General features: G+C 50.5%; 3 non-coding genes across 3 annotated transcripts; all 3 read left to right on the forward strand.

Moving 5' to 3' along the window:
• The first annotated feature begins 2,059 nt into the window (after nucleotides 1–2,059).
• Nucleotides 2,060–2,131, forward strand: TRNAC-GCA (transfer RNA cysteine (anticodon GCA)). Its single transcript has one exon. It is a non-coding gene; the product is annotated as a tRNA-Cys (tRNA).
• A 6,546-nt stretch (nucleotides 2,132–8,677) lies between these two features.
• Nucleotides 8,678–8,749, forward strand: TRNAC-GCA (transfer RNA cysteine (anticodon GCA)). The gene has a single exon. It is a non-coding gene; the product is annotated as a tRNA-Cys (tRNA).
• Nucleotides 8,750–11,435: 2,686 nt separating this feature from the next.
• TRNAC-GCA (transfer RNA cysteine (anticodon GCA)) lies at nucleotides 11,436–11,507 on the forward strand. Its single transcript has one exon. It is a non-coding gene; the product is annotated as a tRNA-Cys (tRNA).
• The last annotated feature ends 2,660 nt before the right edge of the window (nucleotides 11,508–14,167 follow it).

A 14,167-nucleotide genomic window follows, 5' to 3' on the forward strand; every position in this document is an offset into this window, starting at 1 on the left:
TTTTTGTTTTGTTTTTTTTTTTTATCAAGAAAACCTCCTCTGCAATCCACCATTGCCTCCAACCCTTCACACCAACTACCACTACTGCCTCCACACCAACTACCACCACTGCCACCAGCCCTTCACACCAATTACCGGGACCACTCACTTCCACACCAACAACCTTCTTCCTATGGAACCTTCCCACCCACACCACCACCACTCATGGGATTGGAAGATATCGGTGCATGGATGGACTGAGGCGAGGTGGATGTCAGGAAGAGCGGAATGGAGAGCAATGTCCCTGAAGACCCTGGAGCATGTCGCTGGATGGACTGAGGCGAGGAGGATGTCAAGGAGAGCAGTTGTCGAGGTAAGTAAGTGGTTAGAGGGCGTTGCGGAGGAAGGTGTAGTTGTGGGGCATCGTGGAAGGTGGTCCACTGCCTGGAATGGAGGATTCTAGGTTGGGGATCTGCCAAAAGTGGTGTTGTGTCTGTCGAAGCATGTGGGATGTTGAAAATAAAAAGATGGGGGATTTTATTTGCCTTTTTTTTTTTTTTTTTTTTTATATCAAGAAAACCTCCTCTGCAATCCACCATTGCCTCCAGCCCTTCACACCAACTACCACTACTGCCTCCACACCAACTACCACCACTGCCACCAGCCCTTCACACCAATTACCGGGACCACTCACTTCCACACCAACAACCTTCTTCCTATGGAACCTTCCCACCCACACCACCACCACTCATGGGATTGGAAGATATCGGTGCATGGATGGACTGAGGCGAGGTGGATGTCAGGAAGAGCGGAATGGAGAGCAATGTCCCTGAAGACCCTGGAGCATGTCGCTGGATGGACTGAGGCGAGGAGGATGTCAAGGAGAGCAGTTGTCGAGGTAAGTAAGTGGTTAGAGGGCGTTGCGGAGGAAGGTGTAGTTGTGGGGCATCGTGGAAGGTGGTCCACTGCCTGGAATGGAGGATTCTAGGTTGGGGATCTGCCAAAAGTGGTGTTGTGTCTGTCGAAGCATGTGGGATGTTGAAAATAAAAAGATGGGGGATTTTATTTGCCTTTTTTTTATATCACGAAAACCTCCTCTGCAATCCACCATTGCCTCCAGCCCTTCACACCAACTACCACCACTGCCTCCACACCAGCTACCACCATTGCCACCAGCCCTTCACACCAACTACCACCCAGGAACCGGGACCACTCACTTCCACACCAACAACCTTCTTCCTATGGAATCTTCCCACCCACACTCACATACCAGCTACCACAGCCATCCACACCAGAGCTCCTTCTCCAACACCTTATGGGTGCCCGACCATCAACCACTTCACACACACACACACACACTCCTCCGCTTCCACACTATGCTGCCACAATTTCTCCAAACGAGCTTCAGGGTGTTCACAGGACTTGAACTCACAACCTCTCTGCTCCAAGGCAGCAGCTCTAACCACTAGACCATGAGAGCTTCATGGAAACTAGCAAGGATGACTGTGGTCTTGGCCTGTTTTGACAAAATCATTTTTTTCCCCACCGGTTCATATACATTTGACTGGGATAGTACAGGCAAGCCGAGAGCTAGTTCGGACTTAGCTTCGAATCCCCCCTCTGTGCGGTTACCCTGGCAAGCCATGTGTTGCGGGGGTATAGCTCAGTGGTAGAGCATTTGACTGCAGATCAAGAGGTCCTTGGCTCAAATCCGAGTGCCCCCTAACACACATTTTTTTGCTTTACGACTTAACCATATCCTACATATGTAGTGGTGGTGGTGGGGGGGAGGCGCCATAGGAAGAAGGTTGTTGGTGTGGAAGTGAGTGGCCCTGGGTGGTGGGCTGAAGGGCTGGAGGCAGTGGTGGTAGTTGGTGTGAAGGGCTGGAGGCAACGTTGAGGTACAAACAAGCCACATGTTGTGGGGCTGAAGCTCAGTGGTAGAGCATTTGACTGCATGTAAAGAGGTCCGAGTGCCCGTAACACACATTTTTTTTCTTTACAAGCTTAACCGTATCCCACATATGTAGTTTATTGCAGAAAATTAAAAATGTTGAGGTACAGATGAGTTGCATGTTGCGGGGGTATAGCTCAGTGGTAGAGCATTTGACTGCAGATCAAGAGGTCCTTGGTTCAAATCCGAGTGCCCCCTAACACATGCATGCTTTTTTTTACAGCTTAACCACATCCTACATATGTTGTTTATAGCAGACCCCCACTAGCTTTACACTGCAAGATTTTGGTCGCCTCATCCAGTTGATGAGCAGCCACCCTGGAGCGCAGAGGTTCAAGAGGTCCTTGGTTCAAATACAAATGCCCGCTAATGCACAATTTTTTCTTGGTGGGGCATTGTGGTCAGACAGAAAAGAACCATACAACTTCCTCTGTAGTATAAAGCAGCTGATAAGAGTAAAGAGCTTTAAATACAAGTCATTTACTAATCTGTCTAACTTTTTGGCACCAGTTAATTTAAAAAAAAAAAATTGACACACGAGTATCCCTTTAAGATCTACGAATGTAACTCTTTGATCTTTTTGTGGTTTGACAAAACTTACATCTAAGTTACATTTATAGATTGAACCCACCACCTTCACACTGTAAGGTGGCAAGGCTAACCACTTAGCATTCAGAGATCTTGACATAGCCAGTTGAGAGCTAGCTCCACCTTAGGTTGGAGTCCCCCCCCCCCCCCTTTCCTCTGTGCAGTTGCTCTGTGTGCCAAAACAGGCCAAGACCTTGGTCGCCGCATATGCCAGACAAGCAGCTCCCACGGCATAGTGGTTAGAGCAGCCACCTTGGAGCGAAGAGGTTGTGAGTTCGAATCCTGTCAAGACCCTGAAGATGGCAGCTGTTAAAAGAGATGGATCGTGAGAACCTGGGATGTCTGGTGGATTGGAAGATATCGGTGCATGGATGGACTGAGGCGAGGTGGATGTCAAGGAGAGCAGTTGTCGAGGTAAGTGGTTGGAGGAAGGTGTAGTTGTGGGGCATTGTGGAAGGTGGACTGAGGCGAGGAGGATGTCAAGGAGAGCAGTTGTGGAGGAAGGTGTAGTTGCGGGGCATCGTGGAAGGTGGACTGAGGCGAGGAGGACGTCAAGGAGAGCAGTTGTCGAGGTGAGTGGTTAGAGGGCGTTGCGGAGGAAGGTGTAGTTGTGGGGCATCGTGGAAGGTGGTCCACTGCCTGGAATGGAGGAGTCTAGGTTGGGGATCTGCCAAAAGTGGTGTTGTGTCTGTCGAAGCATGTGGGATGTTGAAAATAAAAAGATGGGGGATTTTATTTGCCTTTTTTTTGTTTTTGTTTTTTTTTTATCAAGAAAACCTCCTCTGCAATCCACCATTGCCTCCAACCCTTCACACCAACTACCACTACTGCCTCCACACCAACTACCACCACTGCCACCAGCCCTTCACACCAATTACCGGGACCACTCACTTCCACACCAACAACCTTCTTCCTATGGAACCTTCCCACCCACACCACCACCACTCATGGGATTGGAAGATATCGGTGCATGGATGGACTGAGGCGAGGTGGATGTCAGGAAGAGCGGAATGGAGAGCAATGTCCCTGAAGACCCTGGAGCATGTCGCTGGATGGACTGAGGCGAGGAGGATGTCAAGGAGAGCAGTTGTCGAGGTAAGTAAGTGGTTAGAGGGCGTTGCGGAGGAAGGTGTAGTTGTGGGGCATCGTGGAAGGTGGTCCACTGCCTGGAATGGAGGATTCTAGGTTGGGGATCTGCCAAAAGTGGTGTTGTGTCTGTCGAAGCATGTGGGATGTTGAAAATAAAAAGATGGGGGATTTTATTTGCCTTTTTTTTTTTTTATATCAAGAAAACCTCCTCTGCAATCCACCATTGCCTCCAGCCCTTCACACCAACTACCACTACTGCCTCCACACCAACTACCACCACTGCCACCAGCCCTTCACACCAATTACCGGGACCACTCACTTCCACACCAACAACCTTCTTCCTATGGAACCTTCCCACCCACACCACCACCACTCATGGGATTGGAAGATATCGGTGCATGGATGGACTGAGGCGAGGTGGATGTCAGGAAGAGCGGAATGGAGAGCAATGTCCCTGAAGACCCTGGAGCATGTCGCTGGATGGACTGAGGCGAGGAGGATGTCAAGGAGAGCAGTTGTCGAGGTAAGTAAGTGGTTAGAGGGCGTTGCGGAGGAAGGTGTAGTTGTGGGGCATCGTGGAAGGTGGTCCACTGCCTGGAATGGAGGATTCTAGGTTGGGGATCTGCCAAAAGTGGTGTTGTGTCTGTCGAAGCATGTGGGATGTTGAAAATAAAAAGATGGGGGATTTTATTTGCCTTTTTTTTATATCACGAAAACCTCCTCTGCAATCCACCATTGCCTCCAGCCCTTCACACCAACTACCACCACTGCCTCCACACCAGCTACCACCATTGCCACCAGCCCTTCACACCAACTACCACCCAGGAACCGGGACCACTCACTTCCACACCAACAACCTTCTTCCTATGGAATCTTCCCAACCATAGCCAGGAAGCCAACGGGCTTCCCATAGCCAGTTGAGAGCTAGCTCCACCTTAGGTTGGAGTCCCCCCCCCCCCCTTTCCTCTGTGCAGTTGCTCTGTGTGCCAAAACAGGCCAAGACCTTGGTCGCCGCATATGCCTGACAAGCAGCTCCCACGGCATAGTGGTTAGAGCAGCCGCCTTGGAGCGAAGAGGTTGTGAGTTCGAATCCTGTCAAGACCCTGAAGATGGCAGCTGTTAAAAGAGATGGATCGTGAGAACCTGGGATGTCTGGTGGATTGGAAGATATCGGTGCATGGATGGACTGAGGCGAGGTCGATGTCAAGAAGCATGTGGGATGTTGAAAATAAAAAGATGGGGGATTTTATTTGCCTTTTTTTTTTTTTTTTTTATATCAAGAAAACCTCCTCTGCAATCCACCATTGCCTCCAGCCCTTCACACCAACTACCACCACTGCCTCCACACCAGCTACCACCATTGCCACCAGCCCTTCACACCAACTACCACCCAGGAACCGGGACCACTCACTTCCACACCAACAACCTTCTTCCTATGGAATCTTCCCACCCACACTCACATACCAGCTACCACAGCCATCCACACCAGAGCTCCTTCTCCAACACCTTATGGGTGCCCGACCATCAACCACTTCACACACACACACACACACACACACACACACACACACACACACACACACTCCTCCGCTTCCACACTATGCTGCCACAATTTCTCCAAACGAGCTTCAGGGTGTTCACAGGACTTGAACTCACAACCTCTCTGCTCCAAGGCAGCAGCTCTAACCACTAGACCATGAGAGCTTCATGGAAACTAGCAAGGATGACTGTGGTCTTGGCCTGTTTTGACAAAATCATTTTTTTCCCCACCGGTTCATATACATTTGACTGGGATAGTACAGGCAAGCCGAGAGCTAGTTCGGACTTAGCTTCGAATCCCCCCTCTGTGCGGTTACCCTGGCAAGCCATGTGTTGCGGGGGTATAGCTCAGTGGTAGAGCATTTGACTGCAGATCAAGAGGTCCTTGGCTCAAATCCGAGTGCCCCCTAACACACATTTTTTTGCTTTACGACTTAACCATATCCTACATATGTAGTGGTGGTGGTGGGGGGGAGGCGCCATAGGAAGAAGGTTGTTGGTGTGGAAGTGAGTGGCCCTGGGTGGTGGGCTGAAGGGCTGGAGGCAGTGGTGGTAGTTGGTGTGAAGGGCTGGAGGCAACGTTGAGGTACAAACAAGCCACATGTTGTGGGGCTGAAGCTCAGTGGTAGAGCATTTGACTGCATGTAAAGAGGTCCGAGTGCCCGTAACACACATTTTTTTTCTTTACAAGCTTAACCGTATCCCACATATGTAGTTTATTGCAGAAAATTAAAAATGTTGAGGTACAGATGAGCTGCATGTTGCGGGGGTATAGCTCAGTGGTAGAGCATTTGACTGCAGATCAAGAGGTCCTTGGTACAAATCCGAGTGCCCCCTAACACATGCATGCTTTTTTTTCCTCTGTGCAGTTGCTCTGTGTGCCAAAACAGGCCAAGACCATGGTCGCCGCATATGCCTGACAAGCAGCTCCCACGGCATAGTGGTTAGAGCAGCCACCTTGGAGCGAAGAGGTTGTGAGTTCGAATCCTGTCAAGACCCTGAAGATGGCAGCTGTTAAAAGAGATGGATCGTGAGAACCTGGGATGTCTGGTGGATTGGAAGATATTGGTGCATGGATGGACTGAGGCGAGGTGGATGTCAAGGAGAGCAGTTGTCGAGGTAAGTGGTTGGAGGAAGGTGTAGTTGTGGGGCATTGTGGAAGGTGGACTGAGGCGAGGAGGATGTCAAGGAGAGCAGTTGTCGAGGTAAGTGGTTGGAGGAAGGTGTAGTTGTGGGGCATCGTGGAAGGTGGACTGAGGCGAGGAGGACGTCAAGGAGAGCAGTTGTCGAGGTGAGTGGTTAGAGGGCGTTGCGGAGGAAGGTGTAGTTGTGGGGCATCGTGGAAGGTGGTCCACTGCCTGGAATGGAGGATTCTAGGTTGGGGATCTGCCAAAAGTGGTGTTGTGTCTGTCGAAGCATGTGGGATGTTGAAAATAAAAAGATGGGGGATTTTATTTGCCTTTTTTTTGTTTTGTTTTTTTTTTTATCAAGAAAACCTCCTCTGCAATCCACCATTGCCTCCAACCCTTCACACCAACTACCACTACTGCCTCCACACCAACTACCACCACTGCCACCAGCCCTTCACACCAATTACCGGGACCACTCACTTCCACACCAACAACCTTCTTCCTATGGAACCTTCCCACCCACACCACCACCACTCATGGGATTGGAAGATATCGGTGCATGGATGGACTGAGGCGAGGTGGATGTCAGGAAGAGCGGAATGGAGAGCAATGTCCCTGAAGACCCTGGAGCATGTCGCTGGATGGACTGAGGCGAGGAGGATGTCAAGGAGAGCAGTTGTCGAGGTAAGTAAGTGGTTAGAGGGCGTTGCGGAGGAAGGTGTAGTTGTGGGGCATCGTGGAAGGTGGTCCACTGCCTGGAATGGAGGATTCTAGGTTGGGGATCTGCCAAAAGTGGTGTTGTGTCTGTCGAAGCATGTGGGATGTTGAAAATAAAAAGATGGGGGATTTTATTTGCCTTTTTTTTTTTTTTTTTTTTTATATCAAGAAAACCTCCTCTGCAATCCACCATTGCCTCCAGCCCTTCACACCAACTACCACTACTGCCTCCACACCAACTACCACCACTGCCACCAGCCCTTCACACCAATTACCGGGACCACTCACTTCCACACCAACAACCTTCTTCCTATGGAACCTTCCCACCCACACCACCACCACTCATGGGATTGGAAGATATCGGTGCATGGATGGACTGAGGCGAGGTGGATGTCAGGAAGAGCGGAATGGAGAGCAATGTCCCTGAAGACCCTGGAGCATGTCGCTGGATGGACTGAGGCGAGGAGGATGTCAAGGAGAGCAGTTGTCGAGGTAAGTAAGTGGTTAGAGGGCGTTGCGGAGGAAGGTGTAGTTGTGGGGCATCGTGGAAGGTGGTCCACTGCCTGGAATGGAGGATTCTAGGTTGGGGATCTGCCAAAAGTGGTGTTGTGTCTGTCGAAGCATGTGGGATGTTGAAAATAAAAAGATGGGGGATTTTATTTGCCTTTTTTTTATATCACGAAAACCTCCTCTGCAATCCACCATTGCCTCCAGCCCTTCACACCAACTACCACCACTGCCTCCACACCAGCTACCACCATTGCCACCAGCCCTTCACACCAACTACCACCCAGGAACCGGGACCACTCACTTCCACACCAACAACCTTCTTCCTATGGAATCTTCCCACCCACACTCACATACCAGCTACCACAGCCATCCACACCAGAGCTCCTTCTCCAACACCTTACGGGTGCCCGACCATCAACCACTTCACACACACACACACACACACACACACTCCTCCGCTTCCACACTATGCTGCCACAATTTCTCCAAACGAGCTTCAGGGTGTTCACAGGACTTGAACTCACAACCTCTCTGCTCCAAGGCAGCAGCTCTAACCACTAGACCATGAGAGCTTCATGGACACTAGCAAGGATGACTGTGGTCTTGGCCTGTTTTGACAAAATCATTTTTTTCCCCACCGGTTCATATACATTTGACTGGGATAGTACAGGCAAGCCGAGAGCTAGTTCGGACTTAGCTTCGAATCCCCCCTCTGTGCGGTTACCCTGGCAAGCCATGTGTTGCGGGGGTATAGCTCAGTGGTAGAGCATTTGACTGCAGATCAAGAGGTCCTTGGCTCAAATCCGAGTGCCCCCTAACACACATTTTTTTGCTTTACGACTTAACCATATCCTACATATGTAGTGGTGGTGGGGGGGGGAGGCGCCATAGGAAGAAGGTTGTTGGTGTGGAAGTGAGTGGCCCTGGGTGGTGGGCTGAAGGGCTGGAGGCAGTGGTGGTAGTTGGTGTGAAGGGCTGGAGGCAACGTTGAGGTACAAACAAGCCACATGTTGTGGGGCTGAAGCTCAGTGGTAGAGCATTTGACTGCATGTAAAGAGGTCCGAGTGCCCGTAACACACATTTTTTTTCTTTACAAGCTTAACCGTATCCCACATATGTAGTTTATTGCAGAAAATTAAAAATGTTGAGGTACAGATGAGCTGCATGTTGCGGGGGTATAGCTCAGTGGTAGAGCATTTGACTGCAGATCAAGAGGTCCTTGGTTCAAATCCGAGTGCCCCCTAACACATGCATGCTTTTTTTTCCTCTGTGCAGTTGCTCTGTGTGCCAAAACAGGCCAAGACCATGGTCGCCGCATATGCCTGACAAGCAGCTCCCACGGCATAGTGGTTAGAGCAGCCACCTTGGAGCGAAGAGGTTGTGAGTTCGAATCCTGTCAAGACCCTGAAGATGGCAGCTGTTAAAAGAGATGGATCGTGAGAACCTGGGATGTCTGGTGGATTGGAAGATATTGGTGCATGGATGGACTGAGGCGAGGTGGATGTCAAGGAGAGCAGTTGTCGAGGTAAGTGGTTGGAGGAAGGTGGACTGAGGCGAGGAGGATGTCAAGGAGAGCAGTTGTCGAGGTAAGTGGTTGGAGGAAGGTGTAGTTGTGGGGCATCGTGGAAGGTGGACTGAGGCGAGGAGGACGTCAAGGAGAGCAGTTGTCGAGGTGAGTGGCTAGAGGGCGTTGCGGAGGAAGGTGTAGTTGTGGGGCATCGTGGAAGGTGGTCCACTGCCTGGAATGGAGGATTCTAGGTTGGGGATCTGCCAAAAGTGGTGTTGTGTCTGTCGAAGCATGTGGGATGTTGAAAATAAAAAGATGGGGGATTTTATTTGCCTTTTTTTTTTTTTTTTTTTTTTTATCAAGAAAACCTCCTCTGCAATCCACCATTGCCTCCAACCCTTCACACCAACTACCACTACTGCCTCCACACCAACTACCACCACTGCCACCAGCCCTTCACACCAATTACCGGGACCACTCACTTCCACACCAACAACCTTCTTCCTATGGAACCTTCCCACCCACACCACCACCACTCATGGGATTGGAAGATATCGGTGCATGGATGGACTGAGGCGAGGTGGATGTCAGGAAGAGCGGAATGGAGAGCAATGTCCCTGAAGACCCTGGAGCATGTCGCTGGATGGACTGAGGCGAGGAGGATGTCAAGGAGAGCAGTTGTCGAGGTAAGTAAGTGGTTAGAGGGCGTTGCGGAGGAAGGTGTAGTTGTGGGGCATCGTGGAAGGTGGTCCACTGCCTGGAATGGAGGATTCTAGGTTGGGGATCTGCCAAAAGTGGTGTTGTGTCTGTCGAAGCATGTGGGATGTTGAAAATAAAAAGATGGGGGATTTTATTTGCCTTTTTTTTTTTTTTTTTTTTTATATCAAGAAAACCTCCTCTGCAATCCACCATTGCCTCCAGCCCTTCACACCAACTACCACTACTGCCTCCACACCAACTACCACCACTGCCACCAGCCCTTCACACCAATTACCGGGACCACTCACTTCCACACCAACAACCTTCTTCCTATGGAACCTTCCCACCCACACCACCACCACTCATGGGATTGGAAGATATCGGTGCATGGATGGACTGAGGCGAGGTGGATGTCAGGAAGAGCGGAATGGAGAGCAATGTCCCTGAAGACCCTGGAGCATGTCGCTGGATGGACTGAGGCGAGGAGGATGTCAAGGAGAGCAGTTGTCGAGGTAAGTAAGTGGTTAGAGGGCGTTGCGGAGGAAGGTGTAGTTGTGGGGCATCGTGGAAGGTGGTCCACTGCCTGGAATGGAGGATTCTAGGTTGGGGATCTGCCAAAAGTGGTGTTGTGTCTGTCGAAGCATGTGGGATGTTGAAAATAAAAAGATGGGGGATTTTATTTGCCTTTTTTTTATATCACGAAAACCTCCTCTGCAATCCACCATTGCCTCCAGCCCTTCACACCAACTACCACCACTGCCTCCACACCAGCTACCACCATTGCCACCAGCCCTTCACACCAACTACCACCCAGGAACCGGGACCACTCACTTCCACACCAACAACCTTCTTCCTATGGAATCTTCCCACCCACACTCACATACCAGCTACCACAGCCATCCACACCAGAGCTCCTTCTCCAACACCTTACGGGTGCCCGACCATCAACCACTTCACACACACACACACACACACACACACACACACACACACACACACACACTCCTCCGCTTCCACACTATGCTGCCACAATTTCTCCAAACGAGCTTCAGGGTGTTCACAGGACTTGAACTCACAACCTCTCTGCTCCAAGGCAGCAGCTCTAACCACTAGACCATGAGAGCTTCATGGACACTAGCAAGGATGACTGTGGTCTTGGCCTGTTTTGACAAAATCATTTTTTTCCCCACCGGTTCATATACATTTGACTGGGATAGTACAGGCAAGCCGAGAGCTAGTTCGGACTTAGCTTCGAATCCCCCCTCTGTGCGGTTACCCTGGCAAGCCATGTGTTGCGGGGGTATAGCTCAGTGGTAGAGCATTTGACTGCAGATCAAGAGGTCCTTGGCTCAAATCCGAGTGCCCCCTAACACACATTTTTTTGCTTTACGACTTAACCATATCCTACATATGTAGTGGTGGTGGGGGGGGGAGGCGCCATAGGAAGAAGGTTGTTGGTGTGGAAGTGAGTGGCCCTGGGTGGTGGGCTGAAGGGCTGGAGGCAGTGGTGGTAGTTGGTGTGAAGGGCTGGAGGCAACGTTGAGGTACAAACAAGCCACATGTTGTGGGGCTGAAGCTCAGTGGTAGAGCATTTGACTGCATGTAAAGAGGTCCGAGTGCCCGTAACACACATTTTTTTTCTTTACAAGCTTAACCGTATCCCACATATGTAGTTTATTGCAGAAAATTAAAAATGTTGAGGTACAGATGAGCTGCATGTTGCGGGGGTATAGCTCAGTGGTAGAGCATTTGACTGCAGATCAAGAGGTCCTTGGTTCAAATCCGAGTGCCCCCTAACACATGCATGCTTTTTTTTCCTCTGTGCAGTTGCTCTGTGTGCCAAAACAGGCCAAGACCATGGTCGCCGCATATGCCTGACAAGCAGCTCCCACGGCATAGTGGTTAGAGCAGCCACCTTGGAGCGAAGAGGTTGTGAGTTCGAATCCTGTCAAGACCCTGAAGATGGCAGCTGTTAAAAGAGATGGATCGTGAGAACCTGGGATGTCTGGTGGATTGGAAGATATTGGTGCATGGATGGACTGAGGCGAGGTGGATGTCAAGGAGAGCAGTTGTCGAGGTAAGTGGTTGGAGGAAGGTGGACTGAGGCGAGGAGGATGTCAAGGAGAGCAGTTGTCGAGGTAAGTGGTTGGAGGAAGGTGTAGTTGTGGGGCATCGTGGAAGGTGGACTGAGGCGAGGAGGACGTCAAGGAGAGCAGTTGTCGAGGTGAGTGGCTAGAGGGCGTTGCGGAGGAAGGTGTAGTTGTGGGGCATCGTGGAAGGTGGTCCACTGCCTGGAATGGAGGATTCTAGGTTGGGGATCTGCCAAAAGTGGTGTTGTGTCTGTCGAAGCATGTGGGATGTTGAAAATAAAAAGATGGGGGATTTTATTTGCCTTTTTTTTTTTTTTTTTTTTTTTTATCAAGAAAACCTCCTCTGCAATCCACCATTGCCTCCAACCCTTCACACCAACTACCACTACTGCCTCCACACCAACTACCACCACTGCCACCAGCCCTTCACACCAATTACCGGGACCACTCACTTCCACACCAACAACCTTCTTCCTATGGAACCTTCCCACCCACACCACCACCACTCATGGGATTGGAAGATATCGGTGCATGGATGGACTGAGGCGAGGTGGATGTCAGGAAGAGCGGAATGGAGAGCAATGTCCCTGAAGACCCTGGAGCATGTCGCTGGATGGACTGAGGCGAGGAGGATGTCAAGGAGAGCAGTTGTCGAGGTAAGTAAGTGGTTAGAGGGCGTTGCGGAGGAAGGTGTAGTTGTGGGGCATCGTGGAAGGTGGTCCACTGCCTGGAATGGAGGATTCTAGGTTGGGGATCTGCCAAAAGTGGTGTTGTGTCTGTCGAAGCATGTGGGATGTTGAAAATAAAAAGATGGGGGATTTTATTTGCCTTTTTTTTTTTTTTTTTTTTTATATCAAGAAAACCTCCTCTGCAATCCACCATTGCCTCCAGCCCTTCACACCAACTACCACTACTGCCTCCACACCAACTACCACCACTGCCACCAGCCCTTCACACCAATTACCGGGACCACTCACTTCCACACCAACAACCTTCTTCCTATGGAACCTTCCCACCCACACCACCACCACTCATGGGATTGGAAGATATCGGTGCATGGATGGACTGAGGCGAGGTGGATGTCAGGAAGAGCGGAATGGAGAGCAATGTCCCTGAAGACCCTGGAGCATGTCGCTGGATGGACTGAGGCGAGGAGGATGTCAAGGAGAGCAGTTGTCGAGGTAAGTAAGTGGTTAGAGGGCGTTGCGGAGAAAGGTGTAGTTGTGGGGCATCGTGGAAGGTGGTCCACTGCCTGGAATGGAGGATTCTAGGTTGGGGATCTGCCAAAAGTGGTGTTGTGTCTGTCGAAGCATGTGGGATGTTGAAAATAAAAAGATGGGGGATTTTATTTGCCTTTTTTTTATATCACGAAAACCTCCTCTGCAATCCACCATTGCCTCCAGCCCTTCACACCAACTACCACCACTGCCTCCACACCAGCTACCACCATTGCCACCAGCCCTTCACACCAACTACCACCCAGGAACCGGGACCACTCACTTCCACACCAACAACCTTCTTCCTATGGAATCTTCCCACCCACACTCACATACCAGCTACCACAGCCATCCACACCAGAGCTCCTTCTCCAACACCTTATGGGTGCCCGACCATCAACCACTTCACACACACACACACACACACTCCTCCGCTTCCACACTATGCTGCCACAATTTCTCCAAACGAGCTTCAGGGTGTTCACAGGACTTGAACTCACAACCTCTCTGCTCCAAGGCAGCAGCTCTAACCACTAGACCATGAGAGCTTCATGGAAACTAGCAAGGATGACTGTGGTCTTGGCCTGTTTTGACAAAATCATTTTTTTCCCCACCGGTTCATATACATTTGACTGGGATAGTACAGGCAAGCCGAGAGCTAGTTCGGACTTAGCTTCGAATCCCCCCTCTGTGCGGTTACCCTGGCAAGCCATGTGTTGCGGGGGTATAGCTCAGTGGTAGAGCATTTGACTGCAGATCAAGAGGTCCTTGGCTCAAATCCGAGTGCCCCCTAACACACATTTTTTTGCTTTACGACTTAACCATATCCTACATATGTAGTGGTGGTGGTGGGGGGGAGGCGCCATAGGAAGAAGGTTGTTGGTGTGGAAGTGAGTGGCCCTGGGTGGTGGGCTGAAGGGCTGGAGGCAGTGGTGGTAGTTGGTGTGAAGGGCTGGAGGCAACGTTGAGGTACAAACAAGCCACATGTTGTGGGGCTGAAGCTCAGTGGTAGAGCATTTGACTGCATGTAAAGAGGTCCGAGTGCCCGTAACACACATTTTTTTTCTTTACAAGCTTAACCGTATCCCACATATGTAGTTTATTGCAGAAAATTAAAAATGTTGAGGTACAGATGAGCTGCATGTTGC

Source organism: Hyla sarda, chromosome 2 (genome assembly GCF_029499605.1).
Source record: "Hyla sarda isolate aHylSar1 chromosome 2, aHylSar1.hap1, whole genome shotgun sequence".
Lineage (NCBI taxonomy): Eukaryota > Metazoa > Chordata > Amphibia > Anura > Hylidae > Hyla > Hyla sarda.